Source organism: Neophocaena asiaeorientalis, unplaced genomic scaffold (genome assembly GCF_003031525.2).
Source record: "Neophocaena asiaeorientalis asiaeorientalis breed wild unplaced genomic scaffold, Neophocaena_asiaeorientalis_V1.1 scaffold36, whole genome shotgun sequence".
In the NCBI taxonomy this organism is placed as follows: Eukaryota; Metazoa; Chordata; class Mammalia; order Artiodactyla; family Phocoenidae; genus Neophocaena; species Neophocaena asiaeorientalis.
Window position 1 is genome coordinate 6648844 of NW_020174149.1, and position 20010 is coordinate 6668853.

The 20010-nt window shown below is 43.1% G+C and overlaps 1 protein-coding gene across 1 annotated transcript in view; it reads right to left on the reverse strand.

Annotated features, from left to right (window-relative positions):
- Positions 1–631: 631 nt before the first annotated feature.
- TRIL (TLR4 interactor with leucine rich repeats) overlaps positions 632–20010 on the reverse strand; it is a 98520-nt gene continuing 79141 nt past the window's right edge. Inside the window, exons 3-4 of the transcript XR_003004526.1 lie at positions 12532–12589; positions 632–780 (exon numbers count right to left, since the gene is read on the reverse strand). The gene's annotated coding sequence lies outside the window, so the exon portion shown is untranslated. The remainder of the gene's footprint in view (positions 781–12531; positions 12590–20010) is intronic.

Here is a 20010-nt window from a genome sequence, read left to right on the forward strand (position 1 = left end):
AAGATGACATGTCAAGTTTAAGTTCTTCTTAAGCAATGTTTGCAAAACTAGCATTATACTTGCCGAGAATGGAATTGTTTTCAATATTTTGTTGAATGGATAAAAACCGCTAATGTCCTTCATTCTCTATGGGTCCTTATATGCACAGTAAAATAAACATGTAAGTAATATTTTTCACTACAAGTAACAGATAACTCAACTTCCAGAGGCTTAAACAAATAGGGATTTATTTTTCTGACATAATAGGAAATCTGAAGATTGAGCTCTTGGCATTAATCTGGAAACTGAATGAGGTCAGCACCAGTAGCTCTGCAGTACTCCTGACCTCTCTCTGATACCTCTCTCACTTCTTAGTCACAAGATGGCTGCTGAAGCTCTAGAGCACATCCCCAGTCCAGGGAGAAAGGATTGGGGGAGGATCAGTACCAGACCCATTCGTTTTTCTTCTCTTTTACTTGGAAAACAAAACCTGTCCCTGAACTACTCCTATCCCTGGTCAACCCAGTTGTGTATCATGGACCAGAACTAGGTCAGTTAGCCTCTCTTAGCTTTCAAAGAGGCTGCAACAGTAGGGAACCAGATCATCATGCTTGCTTGGACCCAAGCTTCCCAACTAGTGCACTGTGTCGAATAAGGCCTGTGGGTTGCAGTTAAGCCACATAAAGTTGTTCCCCTCATTTCTTGGTATAGCAGAAGCCTTCTGGCTGGTTGTCTTTGGCTGTTAGCATGGTCTTCCAGAACTCCTTGCAGGGTGGTGTCCAACGACACACTCTGTTGTACCTGCAGGCGGTGAGCACAGGGACCAGGTGAGCACGACTGCAAAGGTGCTGCCCCCCGGGCATGTGCTGGAGGAGCCAGCTGCAGAGTCTGCAATGGTGCACAGGGACAAGAGGCCTGTGGGCTGCTGGAGGAGTTTCTAAGGGACAAGCGGTTTCTAAGAGACACCTATATCAGGCATCTAAGGAGGAGTTTGCATAGCCCAAGGTGTGGTCATTAGGGGTTGGGGATCGATCAGGGAGGTCAAATAGGGGCTTCTGGTGGGTCCCACTCTGGTTGGCTACCCCCAACCTCAGCCTTTACCTCTATCAGGAACTTCTGTCCCTGGGCAATTGATGTACCATTTTAGTAGCATCCAACCTACCAGCAGGCCGACTACACATTCTGAAGATTAGAACTTCATCATGATCTTTAGATACTTGATATGAAAAGTTTTACTGAATTTGAAATACATTCACATCATCACATAAAATTTTAATACTTGTCAAAGAAACATTAGACTTGAAAAAAAAACCTTTTCAACTATTACAATTTTGAATGGTTGTAAACATGGTTCTGATTATTTATTTTAGTCACCAATTCTGTGTGAGCAAAAATTGTGATGGCGATCAAGAACTTGAAGAGAAAAATTTGGACGAGAAATGACAGAATGTTTAATTAACCATTTCAAGCCTAAAATCTGATTTTTAAATTTTAGGTTTGTGCAAACACGATTGAGTTTCTTATTTTAAAATATTAGGAAATATCTTATTTGGAAATATCATCCAAATTTAACAATTTGTCTCTTTCTAAATATTTATATTTCATTGTTCTTACCGTAATTGTATAATATGGAAAGAATATAATAGATTTGTCTTTCTCCAAGCCCCATATTGATGCCTACAAATTCCCTCCAGGTAGGCACAGCATATTGTGAAGATTTAATCATTTTCTATGTGTCGAGTCATGAAAAAATGTTTGGAAGCACCGGGTGAGATCATCCACCATCCATCCCCAGAGGTGGGCACGCCACCATCCCAAACACACTGAGGTCCTTTTCGCAAAGAAGACTGGGTGAAAGAATGGCAGCTGGGCAGCCTGACAGCATCTGCCACGATGGGTTATAAGTTTCCATTGTACTGAATTCAGAGCATTGAGTAGCTGTGTATGCTTATTTCCTTAGCTCTCATTTAAAGGTAAGCTAAGACTTGGCCCCTTGTACAAAGCAATTAAATGAAGTCCATCTGTGCATAGCTCTTTCCTCCAGGTATGTCTCGGAGTATGGTCCAATTACCTTAATAGCAACATTACAAAATAACTCCATTTTGAATAGACTGTTTTGCCAGCCATAAGCCAAGCTTTCTGACTGAACTGGGATGGCTACACTATTTCTTATTCCTTTGCCATCTTCCAGCCTCTGAGAACAAAGAGTTTCAAGAGAACAATGTCTTCTGCAAAGCCATTTTGTCTGCATCTCATGGGGGGTGCTGAGTCTGCCTTGATCACCTTAAATCTCGTATCCACGGCTCTCCCTTACCCTCACTTTTCTACCTTTTTCTACTTTTCAAATGAATCTTATTCAGTACACAAAACCCATGAGTCAGCATTTCCAGGCCTGAATGCTGGCTCTGTCATTGGCAGAGTTTTTCTCCTGGGTTATAACCTAACTGAGAACGTAGACTGGTATCTCATCAGTACTTCAAACAAATAAGGTGCTCAATAAAAATGTACTAAACCGTCCTGATGTGTGGATACACATCAGGCATTGAAACTGTGCAAATGAAGAAAGCTGGTGTGTCATGTGAAAAGAATTATCAGATATCATCCATTTTTTAGGCTGAGGGCTACTGGTGATTCAAAGACAGCCATGGGGTTCACCACCTGCTTTGTCCTGTTTCACCTTTGTGGTCCAGATTCAAGGGGAAGTTTCAGAGAACTAGAGTTGACTTCAAAACCCAGAATAATAAGATTCATTTGAAAAATGAAGTCCGACTAACAATTTAGCACAATAAAATGGTGCAGGTCTTAGAGAGATAGAGTTGTAAAATAGCAAAGGGGAGCATTTGCTAAGCCATCTCAAGATACAAAGTAGGCAGTGTCAGGATCACTTAAACAAAGGGAGAGAAAGATAACTCTGCTGGCTTAATATGTGGCAGCAGTTATGCGAGCCAACTAAACATTTGATGGCAGGGCTGTAAGACAAGAGGATAAATCAGAAGAAAGTAATGTGATACTTTAAGGCTTCACCTGAAATGAAGGGATGCACTGCATGACTGCACTGATGCATCCCGTGATCAGGGACCAGCCACACTGGAATCACCTGGGAGCTGGTTAGAAATGCAGAATGTCAGCCCTCACCCCAGACCTAATGAACCAGAATCTTCATTTTGATAAGAACCTCAGGTCTTTGACGAGCAGTTAGAGTTTGAAAAGCATTCCTTTAGGTAGCCCTATTCCATCTGGTGGCCTTGATTTGGAGACCTTGATCATGAAAGAAAGTAACAGGAAAGGAACCAAAGGGTCTCAGAAGACCACATATACTCACTGGTGCTGATACAGGTTTCGTTCACTGGTAAACACACAGCCTGCACTGCTTATTTCCAATTCAGCTTTTTTCTGTTCCTTTTCTGCCCTCCACTCCAACACTTGCCTCAGACTTTCCTTTCATAAAATAACACCATTTAGTTCTAACTTAGGCCTCCAATCAACATCAAGGAGAAATATTATCAATATTGATTGCTGACTTTAAATTTTTTGTAAAGCAGAAACTCATTCTGCTGATAAACAAAGCTCACAAGAAGTTCAGCAGTCGATTAGCCCTGTTCTTGGGAATAGAATCCAACATTTAAGGTTATAGCACTCTACCACTTTCTTTTTTACTTTTAAAATATTTATTTATTTATTTATAATTGAAGGGACTTCCCTGGTGGCCCAGTGGTAAAGAATCTGCCTTACAATGCAGGGGACACAGGTTCGATCCCTGGTCAGGGAACTAAGATCCCACATGCTGTGAGGCAACTAAGCCCGCGCACCACAACTACTGAGCTGGCGTGCCTCAACCGGAGAGGCTGCGCACCGCAACTACCGAGCCCACGCGCCCTGGAGACTGCACGCCACAACTGGAGAGAGAAAACCCACACGCCACAACTAGAGAGAAGCCTGCGTGCCACAACAAAAGATCCTGCATGCCTCAACGAAGGTCCTGCATGCGGCCACTAAGACCCAATGCAGACGAAATAAATAAATCAAATAAACAATAAACATAATTGAAATATGTTTGACTTATAACATTGTATAAATTTAGGTATACACCACGTTGATTTGGAACGATTATATATGATATATGATTGCCACTGTAGTGGTTGTTAGCTCTGCTGTCACATCACATTTCTTTTTTGTGGTGGGAATAATTAAGATCTAGTCTCTTAGCAAGTTTGATGATTATGCTACAGTATTGTTGTCACTCATCACTATACTGTGCATTAGATCTGCGGGATTTTTTTTATCTACTAGTTGTCAGTTTGTGCCCTTAAACCACGTCTCTCCTTTTCTCCACCCGCCCAGTCCATGGTAACCATCATTTTACTCTCGGTCTTTACGAGTCTGATTTATTTAGATTTCACCTATAAGTGACATCATATGGAATTTGCCTTTCTCTTCTTGATTATCTCACTGAGCATAATGCCCTCAAGGTCTATCCATGTTGCCACAAATACTCTACCACAGGGCTCCCCCTGGTGGCGCAGTGGTTGAGAGTCCGCCTGCCGATGCGGGGGACGCGGGTTCGTGCTCCGGTCCGGGAGGATCCCACATGCCGCGGAGCGGCTGGGCCCGTGAGCCATGGCCGCTGAGCCTACGCATCCGGAGCCTGTGCTCCGCAACGGGAGAGGCCACAACAGTGAGGCCCGCGTACCGCAAAAAAAAAAAAAAAAAAAAAAAGAACTCTACCACTTACACTACACAAATAAACTTGTAAAAAAATCTACTTTCTAGTAGAGATCAGATAGTTTTCTGATTAATAGGAAATCGGGACAGATTTCATTATTTTGAATTAATCAGTTATCATGACGGAAAAGCCTCCATTGAGTTCATCACATCGTTCAGAGCTACTAAGAGATCTTAGAAAACACCAAATTCAGTTGTTCTCAAAGTGTGGTCCTGGCACCGGCCCAGAAACATCACCTGGGAACCTGTAAGAAACAAAAAGTCTCAGACCCCACCTTAGACTTTTTAAACCAGAAACTCTGGGAGTGAGGTCCAGTAATCTGTGTCTTTAAAAGCCCTCCAGGTGATTCTGACGCCCACTCAAATTTTTAAATTACTGGTATAATTTAAGAACAGATAAATCCCTCAGAAAGACAGATCAGGCCAAAGGAACCAAGGAGTTTTCATAGAAAAAAACTAAAACATACAGCAAGTATTTCCAACTAGGATCATGACTCATCCTCAGAGCCAGCTTAGTCAAAGGCAAAACATGTGGGATTCCATTGTTTAAAGAGTCAAGTAGAAATACCTGTTTCCTCAGGTGATTTTAATTGGTAGCAAACATTCAAATACTCATTTATATGAGGGTGTTTTTCAAAGAAGACACTGTTTCGTAATCAGCTAGCAGCCTAGAAAAGATCGAAAGGGATCCTGGCAATTTCGCTGGTGGTGTTGCTTCTCTGCTTTTAAGGTTTATAAAAAGTCTGCTCCTGGGTCACATCATTTTACTCTTGTTAACTTATACTTTCAGGTTACAAAACACTTAATAATCAGAGTGGCTCTTCTGTATCCTATAGTGCATTCAGGCCTTTCGGCTAATGGATAAATTTCCAACCCCCCTTTCGAGTGTTCACTTATCCTAAGAAGCATTTCAACTCCATTTTGGTATGCAAACAGCCAGATCCTGCAATTAGTCCATGCTCAGTTCTCCCAAACCAGGGGCAGCTTAGACACAGGTCAGGACTACATGATTTTTATGTTCAGGAGTTGATTACACTAGCTAAGGGAGAGGCACTTAAGTAAAGGGCACTATGCTTTAGTAGCTCTCTTTACGGTACAGGGAAAACCAACATCTTAATGCCTGCAGTCTTTTTATCAAGTTAATCAAATTTTAATATCAGAATGTGTATTAAAATTAGGTCACTTAGTACAGGCTAAGACACTTCTTCCTCCCTCCTTGTCTGTTCTGCAGGCCACACAATGCCATGTTATGAAAACTGCCCTTTAAACCTGATAAAATATTTAAGACATGTGTCCTGATAGTGTTATGTAAGCAAATACCAAGAAAAGTCCAACCATTAGTGAACCTGATCAGGCCAGTCTCCAAGGACTGGGATGGCTGCAGATGGCCATCTGGCTGCAGAGCTGACCTGCACAGAGAGATTCCAAGGTGTAGATGCCTACAAGCTCAGAGACCAAACGCCCCAGACCCTTCTTGAAAAGTGATTCTCTACTTTATCTCTTGTTACTTTAGTTAGGTTCAAGCAGTGCCAAACCTCGGTAACTTAAGAAGGATTAAATATTTGTGCCTATAGCATTGAAATCATAGGAAAAAACAAAAAACGGGTGATCTTGAATGATGGGCAAAGATGATATATTTTTATATATATATATATATATATATATATATATATACATATATGTGGTTTTTTTCTCAGCAAAAGAACTACAAGTCACACCAAATGAAATTTTAGGATTGGAGGATCAGATAATTTTATGAGACCTTTTTCCCACTGGTGAACTTTCTCCTTGATCCAGCACCCTGGATTCACAGATCACTTTTAGAAGGACAACTCCCAAGTCTATAACACAGAAACCTAATTACTTTCATGATTTCTTGACCCCAATTCCCAGTGCCATTGGAGCTCCACAGCTGTCCTAGTCCATTGGATCCCAGTCCCCACTCAGTGCCTGCAGGCGCTCAATAACAATTTGCCTTGTGCATTAATAAATGGATACATAGATATGCAAAGTGGTTCCTTTTTCTCCTTCCCCATCCCAAGCCAGCCTGGTGCCCTGGAACCCCTGTACCTATTTTGTACACCTTCACCATCATCTGTAACCCTCAGTTCTAATTATTTGGCAAACCCTGGCTACTTTGCCTTCATAATAAAACCCGAATCTACCTCCTCTTCACCATGCCCTCGTCTTTCCTGTAGACCGCATTGTTTCTGAGCTGGGTCACTGCAATCCCCTGCTAACAGGCCTCCCTGCTTCCATTCATGTCCTTGCATTGCCCCAACTGCCAACCCACTTCCTTTTTAAGGCACAGATTGCCTCTCCCTCCCTCCTCCTTCTCTCCTGCTCTCCCTCCCTCCCGCGTGCAGACACACGTGCGCACACACTCACTCACTCGCACACACACTCCTGCCCCAACTCATACATCTTCAATGGCTCTTCACTGGGAAACAAGCCAAGTCCAGATTTAGTAACTTGATGCATCGATAGGATTCCACAGTATCGCTTCAGACTACCCATTCCTTCTATCTTCCCACATCCTCTGTATCTCCTCCCCACTCCACACTCTGCCCCCACCACCCCAGTGATGCCTTTCCCCACACAAGGCCTGAACCTTCTCCTGGATGACGGTTCCTCAGGAATCCTTCCACTGACCCCTCCACCACGAGTGAGCCTGCCCAGCTCACTCATCCTCTGAGCCCCTGCCGCTACTCGTTCTTCCACAAAGCTTTTCCAAGATATTGCCAACTAAAATGCATCTATCCCTCTACCCTCCTCTCACAGCGCTTTAATCTTATTTTTATCATGGCACACACTGTGCTTCATATCAATATTTATTGTGTTGTCTCTCCCACTAAACGATGGTATCTACTGGATCAGTGTTGTATTTTACTCATTTCTATAATCCCATATGGCTTGGCACTCAGTTTACTTAGCACTGAGAAAGAGCTCAGCAGAGCTTGAATATATGCCATGACTTCTATAATAGTGTCAGAGATATACACATTCTCTGTCTCCTGCTTCCTCTCTCTCTCTCTCACACACACACACACACACACAATTAGCCCCAACCCAAAATAAAAATTTTACCTAAGGACTCTGATATCCACATACAAGAATATTTTGTCCAGTGATGTCCAGCCTAAGACCTTCATTTTTCTCATGTGACCTCCTCAGGCAATTAGTGAAATCATCAGTCATATGAAGAACATGTAACTTGAAAGCCCCCTTAAAAGCACATGTAGATGGAAACACACAGCACAGCTCCCGGCCATTTCTCTGGTGATGGGCATTAACTCTGTGTTGGGAGAGCCATTCCAGGAGTCCAGCAGAGCTCTCTACTCCCACTCCACACTGATGTGCTCCTTCAGACCGTCAAATTGGGCTCCCTGGCTTGCATTCTACACTAATAGCGCTTTCATCCCTTTGATTCAGTGAGTCACTTTCTCCCAAATCAGCCATTTTCTGATTCTGACCCAATAGTTGCCTCTTTGCCAGAGAAGCACGTGACTTGTTGTTGAAGCTGGGAGGAACCTCCTAAGTCTCCACTTGGGTTAGACCCTCTCGTGATCCCGCAGACGTGGCTGCAGGGTACTGCTTAGAGCAGACTGACAACTTGCCCTTGTGATCTGGGCATCCCAATCTGTTTACCGGCTAGCAAGCACAAACATTTGTCTACATTTTCCTCAATTTAGCAAATACACTCTTCATTCTAGACACTGGGCAAACCTCAAAGGTGATAAGCTGCAGAAATGGATTAAAACATCCCCCAAATTACATTAAAATCCTCTGAGTAAACATGACATTCAATCTAAAGGAAAGAAATAGACACTGGAGACCTGAGTATGGAATTTAAAAATTACTAAATATGAGACCAAAAATATTTGTTTTCATATTTTTCCTACTCCTATTTTCGAGGTGGAGAAAATTATTTTTCTTCCAGATCATTTCCTCTGTAGAGCTTGTGCTTGGCACCCAGAGCAGTTCTAATCCTTTGATTGGTAAGAGCTGTTGAAGAGAATGTGTCTAATTAAATCCTATATTCTAGAAATAAATAGGCTAGTTAGCTGCTATTCACAGCTCTTCAACTTCTCTCATCAGTGGTGTTAGCAGTTGAGGAAGGTGTGGACTTGGTTAACCCCAGATTCCAAGGAGGAAGAAGTCTTCCTGGCCTTGTCCTCAGGTTTTTCTTTTACTGGTTCTTTAGTGAACCTACAAGGCCAAGTTCCTGGAATCAGGGTGACATTTATTCATTTATTAAGTCAATCAACATAATTCAACTGAGCTAAAATTAAAAAACTAAACACTCAGTTAAAAATCCTAGAAATAAATAAAATACAGCTCTTGCCTCAATTCACAGACCATCAGTGAGGATGGACAGGTAGCAGGAGAACAGGCTGACAGGTGATATAACAGAGGTGAGCCCAGCGCTGGAGCCCTGGAAGAGGCATGACAATCTGCCTGGTGTGCTTCACAGAGGAGGGGATGCTTGAGAAGGGGTGACCTGCATGGAGACTCCCAATGGGCACAGATTCCAAAGCAGTAAGATTTACGACAGAAATTCAACTCCGGATATCAGAATGGAAAATGAACACTTTATAGGTTATGTCCTAACAACAACAAAACTTTCTCAAGCATAGCCTTTAGACATTTATTTTTCACTGTGACAGATTATAGTTTCTAAAAGTGACAACAGTATCTCCCATCCCACATACCCCTCTGCAACATGATCTTGGCCATCTCCCGTTAAAAGGAGGAATCTGTATCCACACTCCTTGAACGTGAATAAGCCCTGGGACTGCCTTCACCAGTAGAATTGCACTGAAGTAACACTGAGGTTGTCCCACGCATAGGCCTTCACTGGCTTGGCTTCTTTCACTTCTTACCTCTTAAAAGCCAGCCCCCATGTAAGAAGCGTGCCTCCCCAGGAGCCCACTGTGCTGTGCAAAGGCCAAGGCACATCCACATAGAGAGGCCCTGGAGGATGAGATGCCATAGGAAGAGAAGAGAGAGATTTTGAGAAAGAGAGAGAGAGAGAGAGAAGAAGAAGGAGGAGGAGGAGAGAGGCCCAGGGTTTTCCAGACACATGAATGAAGACGCCATCTTGGAAAAGATCCTCCAGCCCCAGCAGTCCCAGCTGACTTCATGCAGGCCAGAGATGAACTGCCCAACCAATGCTTTCCGGAACGCCCGACCCACAAAACTGTGAGTAAAATAAAACGGTTGGTTTGAGCCACTAGGTTTGGGGATCGTTTTTTTGTGTGTGCAGTGAAGCACTTACTGAAATACAGAGCTTCTAAGGTAGGTACACGATGCTTAGGGAAACAGAATCCTAACATGACGTAGGTTGTCATCTTGTTATGCCATAAATATCGAGATGAAAGAGAAACCCAAGTCCCTTTGTGTTCTCTGCTGTTTCATGTGTACTTCCATTCTACTTCTGGGACTGATCTTCTCCCTTTATGTAGGTCAAAGGCAAACAGTACAGCAATTCATAATATTCCTAATGCGTAAAAGATCTTTTGTGGAAGCTACCCTGGGTGTTGTCTTCCCCGTGCCCAACCTCCAAGTAAAAGAGCTGTTTAAGTGTTAGCCTGTCAAATAATGGAGAAAACACTTTCCAACCATTTTTCATCTTTGCTATAAATTCTAAAGGTATACTCACACACAGGTTAATAAAGACTTGGGTATTCATCACTCATGTGACCCCAGAGGCATGATTACCTGCTTTGAAGGCTTTTAAAATCTCCCAGCGGGGGCTTCCCTGGTGGCGCAGTGGTTGAGAGTCTGCCTGCGATGTGGGGGTCCGCCTGCCGATGCGGGGGACGCGGGTTCGTGCTCCGGTCCGGGAGGATCCCACATGCCGAGGAGCGGCTGGGCCCGTGAGCCATGGCCGCCGAGCCTGCGCGTCCGGAGCCTGTGCTCCGCGGCAGGAGGGGCCACACCTGTGAGAGGCCCGCGTACCGCAAGAAAAAAAAAAAAATCTCCCAGCGAATACTGTAATACTTCACTGCACTGTAGGTAAAGAGTCACTCAAGTTTTTATGCATGGTTAATATGAAAGAGGGAGAAAAATCAGCTTAGGGCACTGAGATTTGTTTGTTTGTTTTTTGCGGTACGCGGGCCTCTCACTGCTGTGGCCTCTCCCGTTGCAGAGCACAGGCTCCGGACGCGCAGGCTCGGCGGCCATGGCTCACGGGCCCAGCCGCTCCGCGGCATGTGGGATCCTCCCGGACCGGAGCACGAACCCGCGTCCCCCGCATCGGCAGGCGGACTCTCAACCACTATGCCACCAGGGAAGCCCCAAGGGCATTGAGTTTTACATTAAGCGGGGACTAGTTTAGTCTTAGAAATAGCAGAGTAGGTTGGAATCACTTGCTATGGGACTTTAAGTCCACATCTCCCACCAAACACTGAGGTGCCCCACAGAGCTTTCCAAAATGAAATGAACTCACCCAATACATTAGGAAGGTGGGAAAATAGACTCAACAGCTCAGCTGTCTTCTTTTCCTGCCCTCATCCAGCCCCAGCCCCAGCTTTGAGTCCTGGATTCATGGACTCTGATTTCACTCCACTTGGAAATTAGCAAATGGCAACACTGACCAAAAAACTTGTCATCAGGCAGGACCTTTGTGAAATGGCTCTCTAATTAGCCATTTCATATTTTTGTTATTTCTTTTGCGATTCATGTTAAAAATATGTTCCACGGATGCCAGCCCGCTAGGACGCGAGGAGCCCTTGTCACTCAGCAGTAATTCAGTGAAATAATAAATAACCGCGTCGGCAGCTCTGCCGCCCACATCAGCTCTTCCCCATACGCTCCCAGGCCACGGGCCTGGGCTCCCCACACCAGTCTCCATGCTCTCCGCAGGGCACTAGTGGTCACCACAAACAAGGAGGGGATCCTGTCCTCCCAGGAGTCTGCTCTTGGCAAAGAGAGGATTGTGGGTATGTCTCCTGTGTCAGAGGTCACCCAAGGAGTCGTGTAAAAAGCTGTCTTCTCTTACACCCTGTTATCACAAGCAGCATATCTCTTGAGTGAAATTTCAGGAATGGAGGTTCCTAAGGGAAAGGTGCCATTTCATCCACTAAAGCCAGATCAGCTGGAACTGGGAGACAATGGCTTACATCTGCAGAAGAGCTTAGACCAGGACCTTGTGTTCTGTCAGCTTCTAGGTGGGATCCCCGCGCAGGCTCTCGCCAAGATTTCAGCCAGGTCCTTACCCTACCCTGGCCCATATTCGTCCTCCCTGAGCATCTCAAGAAAGAAACAGTAACTTCCCCTCAGAGGCTCACCCTTCCTCATCTGTGTTAGAAAAACAGTAGGGAACTATCAAAATATGACAGAGAAAGATGTTATTCAGACAACCCTGGGCTACAGTCATCATGTTCATGATGGCAAGCCAAATGTGGCCTGACATACCAGGCAGTATGACAGTGGAGATGACGGAGAGAGAAAGCAGCGAGGCAGAGAGAACTCAGCCTCCGTCCCCACCCCACAGAAGGCTGGATTCTCATTTAGGGCCAAGAGTTTTAATCCAGCCTATCGCTGGATGTCAAAGAAATAAGAAAATTCCATAGAGGCATTAGAATTTATGTCCACTCAGGGACACTCAGAAACACTCCTGTTCTTTTTAGAACCTTCTGTACACAATGAACAGAGTTCTGATGAGAGATTCTCACTTCCCTTATTTTTTGTACCCTTATTGGCACACCATCCCCAGGGAGTGGGTCTTGGATGCCTTTTACTCCATAGATTTCTAGATAATGTCAATCTTCTGATCTAGCAGCCATAGGTGAATGACAATGGAGACCACCACTGAAAAAATCACACCTCCTGTGACAGGAAATGAGCAGAAAGGGTAGAGCAGTTCTGTTATTCTTCCAAGGCCCTGTAGGATGAGATAAAGAATAAAGGCAGTTAGTGAAAAGTTCTAGCCATTCATTTTTCTTTTTGCTCTCTTGATTTTTTAAGCAATCATTGTGTGATGTGGACACCCTCAAAACATTAATTCTTTTGAAAAGTCCCTTATATCCATCATGTATCATTTCTAAGTAAAGAATAGGTTTTTCTTCACTTCTCTTAAACTTCATCAGCGCTGCCTGCATAAAAGGTAATTGATTTTAGAAATAGATTTTTTCGTATAGTAATCTGAGGTTTCGCTGAAATCTCAAATTGTCAGTATTTTCTGATCATTTCGTGTAAGTTTGCTTAGTGCTGTTTTCTGTATAGGCAGATTGTCTTAATCCAAGACTCATGAGGAGTGCAAGCAGAACCCATGTGTTCCATGATTTCTTTTCTCGACACTCCAAACATTAAAGAAATTGAATTTACTTTAGAACTATACACCTTCAGAAGAAGATCCTTGGAACAATCTAGGAAAACAGAACAATGATGTGACCACAAATGGCCTCTTGATTGTTTGCATGGAGTTTTTTAAACTGGTCCTTTCTGGGGAGAGATGAGGCACAAAGTCACTGTCTTAAAATTGCATTTCATACCAAAAAAAAAAAAAAAAAAAACCCGAAAGCAACATAAATGGCTAACTTTGGAAAGTCAGTTGAATTAATTTTGATATATTTATATGGTGTAATGCTCGAAAGCTTTTTAAAATGGCGATGACTCTGTATTTATCCATAGCAAAAGACGCTCGTGATACATTCAGTGAAAAAGTAGATTAGACTGTATAGTATAATGCATATTTTGGTTTTTTTAAAGGTGCATGTAGATCCACAGAAAAATATCTGGACAAACATATGTCAAAATAGTGTATGTGTCAAACTGGAGCAGTGCTTATGCCTGAGTTTTGGGTGGAATTATGAGGGATATTTATTTTCTTCTTTACACTTTTATTTATGGTGTGACTTTATTTTAATTCAGAATATCTATTACTTTGTACTAAAAATAATGAGATTTTCAATTATAATATTTTTCCTTAAAATGTGGATTCTTAGCACATTTCTAAACTGTGTTATCTCATTCTGTCATTCAACACTGAAGAATCTGGGATGGCTAGGAAGGTGTCTGCCCTCAAAGACACTTTTACAGGGGAAGACAGTGCAAAAAAATCTAGAGGTGATAAAGAGATATTCAAGATATAAGGCTGGCAATAAAGAATGAAGAGACCACATATCCAGGGTGTTTTTAAATTCTCAACCTAAACAGTTTTTGGATATGTTATAGAAACATTTTATTAATTCAAATCCCACAAATTCAGAACTTGTAAAATGTCTTTAGGAGCTGAATGGAAGTTATCTTTGGAAAGTTATTTATTAAGAAAGACCTATTAGGGCTTCCCTGGTGGCGCAGTGGTTGAGAGTCTGCCTGCTGATGCAGGGGACACGGGTTTGTGCCCCGGTCCGGGAAGATCCCATGTGCTGCGGAGCGGCTGGGCCCGTGAGCCATGGCCGCTGAACCTGCGCGTCCAGAGCCTGTGCTCCGCAACGGGAGAAGCCCCAACAGTGAGAGGCCCGCGTAACGCAAAAAAAAAAAAAAAAAAGAAAGAAAGACCTATTAAACAACAAGTAATTCTTTAACTTTCGTAAAAGAGCCATTTGGATTGTGTCTTCTGGGAGACAAACTGCATCCTTCTTTTTTTTTTTTTTTTTTTGCGGTACGCGTGCCTCTCACTGTTGTGGCCTCTCCCGTTGCAGAGCACAGGCTCTGGACGCGCAGGCTCAGCGGCCGTGGCTCACGGGCCCAGCCGCTCCGCGGCATGTAGGATCTTCCTGGACCAGGGCACGAACCTGTGTCCCCTGCATCGGCAGGCAGACTCTCAACCACTGCGCCACCAGGGAAGCCCAACTTCAGATTTAATTAACAAAATTTAAACTGGTAGTAGAACGTCAAACGAATAGTAATCAAATACATTTCATCTGAAAATTGAGATTCTTTTACATATTTTGCTTCTCCTGACTGCTTACTATTTGATTAGATTATACTAACATTTTCTTTTCATCCTAATGAAATCAAATAATTCTAATAAGAAATGTCATTTTCCTGCAAAGTATTCTTATAGTGTAACATTCTTTTCATGCACAGCATTGTAATTGGTATTGTTTGCTGCTCATTGAATTACATTAATTATATAGAGGTATCAAATTTGCAAATAAATAACATTGGGACGCAACAAAGAATAAGATGTTATTCACAATTTCATTGTCAGCCAACAGTGATGATATTCAAAGAGAAAGAAAAGGTGTGTGTGTGTGTATCATGCACACAGTATAAGCCATAGAACAGAAACATTACATCTAAACAATAATGAAACAGAAATAACTGTGACCAGTTTTGAAAAAGAAAGGAGGGATTCACTTCGTTAAATAATATCCTTCTTTAAATTCACTGTGAATAAGATAGTAGAAAAGAACATGTAATATTCTTATCCCAAAGCAGAGGCTTTCTGCCTCCCCAGTTCTTTTTCTTCCTTTCCCCCCTGTTGCTCTGTCTTCTTTGCCCCACTTCCCAACTCACATTTACACACACACACACACACACACACACACACAGCATTAAGTAGCTAGGAATTTACCAAAACATAGCAATACTAAAAAAAAAAAAAAAAAAGGAAAATATTTATGCACTCAACTCTAAGAATAGTCTGAAATGATGTACCAGGAAAGTCTAGATTCAGACCTCTGGCCATGGCACGTGGGGTTTTTTTCAGGCTTCATTGTGTGAAGTCAGAGGTCTGTCATCTATGAAACACTAACACTTGACTTGTTACTTAGAAAATAGCCAGTGGTATAACTATTCCCATCTTGATTCCAGATTTAGACAAACAACTAAGAGAAATGCAGTCCTTCTTGAATTGGAGAATCATAAATGGGACAGGGGCACCAAAAATGTCCCTTCAAACCTCAGTCTTATTTCTATTTTCGTTGTTAACAAATGAAGTCCAAATTGCTATTTAAATATCAAAGGAAGATTAATCCAAAAATTCTGATAATTGAACCTATTTTTACATTTTAATTTTGTTTAAAAGTATGAATATTTTCTTTCTTTTATTTATTTAAAAAATTTTAGCACCATGAAGTCAAGGAATTCCAGCATAAACTCTCATCTTCCCCAAACGTTTCATTAGGGTAAAACACCTTTTCTTTGTATTTGAGTTCATTTTTGAGGGGATGGGGGTGGGGGAAGAAAGGGCGAGATTCTGACATAAGAGAATGGCAGTGCTTCCCAGATGCTTTCTGCCATGCTTTAGGGCAGCTTACTTTAAAATGTACGTGGGAGAGGTTTCTAGACGCTGCCTTTCCACACCTAATAACTCACCCTTCAAGACTTCATGCCTGTACTTATCAGGGCTGGGAACAATTTTTTTTATTATTATTTAAAAGTCTTCCTTGCAGTTACTTCCTCTGAAACAGACCACCTCTTTCATTAGGAATATTTATGGGAAATAATATATTTGTACAGTTGAAAGCATCACCTGTTTTGCTAAGTCAATTCGTGTCTGAATGCAAATAGACTGTTAGAGGGTTTACTCAACAACATTTGCTAATGGAAAGTACTAATCAAAACTTTTCTACAGCAGTAAATTTTTATATTTTTTAACTACTGGATTCCAATTAAATGTATTCAATAGAGCAAGCTTTGATTAAAAATTTTTTTTAAGAGAGTATGTATACAGCACTGTGGAAAACAAGGCAGACTAGGTATGCAGGCACTTGTACATTCTTAATAGAAGTCTTTACCTGAAGGTAAAACCCAATAAACTGTACCCTATAATGTGCTGTGGACTCTTACGTTGATTTACCTGAGTTACCCTGTCAGCAGAAATCAACTTTACCAGGTACACACTATGCTTATATATTTAGTGCATATAAAAGTGCATATAAAAGATCCTTTTTTCTTTTTATAAAGAAGTACTGAATTTCATTAGGGCACTTGTTTTCTTTAAAAAGTTCTTTGTTAACCATGGGATATACTGATTGCAAATAAAGGAAGTTATGGCACTGTGTTGATGTTTTTAAAGGGAGGGAAAATCCTTAATATGAGCCTACAATTTCAACGAAAAAAAAAAAGCATAAATACAAGGTTTGGCCTTACTCGAATATATATTAGCAACATCTCTCAAAGAATCTCCTTGATTTCACTGATATATAAATATTTTCCTAAATGACTCAAAAAGATGTTATTTTATTTAATTGAAGTCTGTGAGGAGAGGATTGGGAATAGATGGCTGAAAATCATTTGGGTTTTGGGGGGGTGGGATCCCAATTTTTTTTCTCATCTAAGGATATTTAAACACAACATCTTTGCACATTTCCTGTAAAAATTTCACAGACCTTTCATATGTAGGATTCTTACCCCTATATTTAAGTTTCAGGATTAGTTGCAGTCTTAAAAAAATATTTAATTCTCTTTGCTCTGTGACATGGCTTAATGAATCTAGGTTGAGTTTCTTCAGGAAACATAAGAAGCTTCTTGACAACTGAGAAGTCTCCCAGACACTCATTCCTGTCAGAGTTTTCCAAAACCACACATAAGCTGAGGCCACGAGGTTCCTACATCAGACAAGAAAAGAAGACCGCGGCTTCCCTCCCTGACCTCGGTTATGATTGAGTGAGAAATGTGTTTATTGCCCAGGCTCGCTGAGTGTTTAAATGTCCCTATTGTGCGAATTATGAGTGCTTTGAGTGCAAATTATGAGTAGAGCAGCCACTCTATAATTTCCAACTGTCTGATCTACTCTATTTGTCCTTGCTCACCATCCCCCCTTGAGAATTGCAAAATCCCAGGCCCATTATTATTTTTAATAATGCCGTTGCATTAAAACCTTGGTTGAAGTCCTCTAGTGATTTTTCTTTCCCTCAAAACCTATATTGCTTTTAAAAGCATTTCATTAAGACTGCGTTTTTAAGGAGGAAAGAGAAAGGAGAGATGGGTGACATTAGTCAGCTGCGGCAGACATCCTTTTTAATCCTAAGATTAAAGACAAAACCCCCAAAACTACAGAAAAGAACTGCCTCTTTGCCTTGGGCCCCTGACTTTTAAGGGAGTAGCACTGCTGGTGAGAGGCGCAGTTACGTAGGAGAGAGATGCAAAACGGGCTGCAACTCTGCAGCAGCCCGGCTGCGCGCGGCCACCTGGCCTGCGTCCAGGTGTCCTTGAGCACCCATGGGAGGGGAGCGGAAGCCAGGTGCCTTCCTCTCGGACAGGGGGCCTTCCGACGCCCCGAGCACTGAGACACTCTGCCCTCGGGGTTCAGGAGTAGGAGGTAGGGGCCGACAGTTTGACAAATGAGGCAGGAGATACCTCCGGTCTCTCCTCAGTTGTCCTGGGGCCGCCGCCTCTCCCCAGCAAGCGCCCCTTCCCATCCCTTACAAAGGAAAGCAAATCTATTAGCTCTTCGCTCCCAGGAGTCCCGTCTGCCCCTCCCTGAAACATGCACATAAAGGGTGGGAGCCTTGATAGGGGTCCTGGGGAAGGAGAGGTATGAGTGCCAGGGGCTCCGGGTCACCGCCCCAGATTCGCCGGCGTCGCAGCACCGGCATCTTGGCCTCTCCTGGAGCCCCGCGGCGTTTTCCTCTGCTCGCGCGCCCTCTGGCAGCACTATGGAGAGATTCACCCGGCGCGGGGAGCCGTGGGGGGAAAACACAGAGCAGCTGCGTGCCTTTGGCCAGGAAGAAAGCAAGGTGGGCGTGGATCTGGTGGCCCGCCACCTACCTAATACACTGGACTGGGCTCTTCCCCAGTGTGTCAAGGTGATGGAAGCTGAGGTCATGGCTTCCCTGAGCTATATGTTAGTCACCAATGCACCCCAAACAGACTTTCCTAAGACCCCAGATTTAGAAAGGAGAGCAAGGAGGTCCCACCATTTCTGGTACTCACCTCCCCGCCCCCCAGCTCCATCTACACACACACACACACACACACACACACACACACACACACACACACACACACCCCAACCACCTATTTTCTTTACTCATCCACAGCATCTTCAACACATTCTTAAACCCATGTGATGGCTTTTTTGATGTCGGCTTGGCTAAGCTAAAGTACCCAGTTATTCCATCAGACATTAATCTAGATGTACTGTGAAGGGCGTTTGCAGATGTCGTTAAAGTCACTAATCGGTTGGCTTTAAGTAAGGGACAATCTGGGTGGGCCTGACTTAATCAGTTGGAAGCCCTTAAAAGCAGGGCCAAGATGAGAGAGACAGAGCGAGAGAGAGCGAGAGAGAGCAAGAGAGAGCGAGAGATAGAGAGAGAGAGAGAGAGAGAGAGAGAGAGAGAGAGAGCTGGAGAAGAATCCCGCCTGTGGACAACAGCTTCAGCCCTGCCTACACAGCCCCACTCTGCTCGTGAACTTCTCTTCCTGATTGCCTGCCCTACAAATTTTGGACTTGCTCCGCTGGCTCCCACGATACTATAAGCCGGTTCCTTGTAATAAATCTCAATATATAAATGTATTGATTCTGTGTCTGGTTGAACCTAGATGATACAATTCATATGGCCCAAATCAGAAGAAAGTACTAAGGAAATTCACAGTGCCAGAAGATTCCACCCCAGTTCCTCCCAACTGTCAGCCAATAGATAGTTTCTGAATGTCTACTGGTGGCAGGAACAAGGGACTGTACTTGGGAGATGCAACCGAGAGCTGACAGGGTTTCTTCCCTCGGGAAGCTCTCTCATACACACGCACCCAGCTCCATATGGCAACTTTGGTCTTTTCAAACCTGGACCAGAAGCTAGCTTTAATTAATGGTTTGTTGTGGGTACCAGTGGCATGCTTGGAGCTGTACAAAAATCTAGTAGGAGAACCAGAGCCTTAAGGGCTCTCCATCTATCAGCAGGAAAGGTGAAATGCTCATTTATCCCATTGCCAAACATCCTGAGTCATCAGCCCCCACGGTGTCTTCTTTGCCCTTACGGCTTCTATGTATGGCAAAGGGGTGACACTTACTGATAATGGATTAGAGCTGTAGGATGTTGGCAAAAGCAAACTCAACTCAGGCTGGCAAAAGGGCGGCTCCTCTCTAGATTCATCAGCAGAACCCCTGGTCCTAAGCCAAACTGAGAAGCCCAATAAAAGACCTCATTCCTTCTCCAGCATCTCCTTACCCCTGCCTCAAGGCTCAGGGCCTGTCCCATGATGGCAGGAACCCAGTGCATTTCAATCCAACAAATGTTTAATGAGTACCTTCCATGCTACAAGTTTACCTTCTACGATCTCATGTCCTGAAATAGCTTTTGTAATCACCATTGGCCTGCAAATGAATTGCTATATTGAATGATGATTTCATGGGTATCCTATTGACTTCTCCATGTTGTTGTTCTTTTTTTTTTTTTTTTTTTTTTTTTT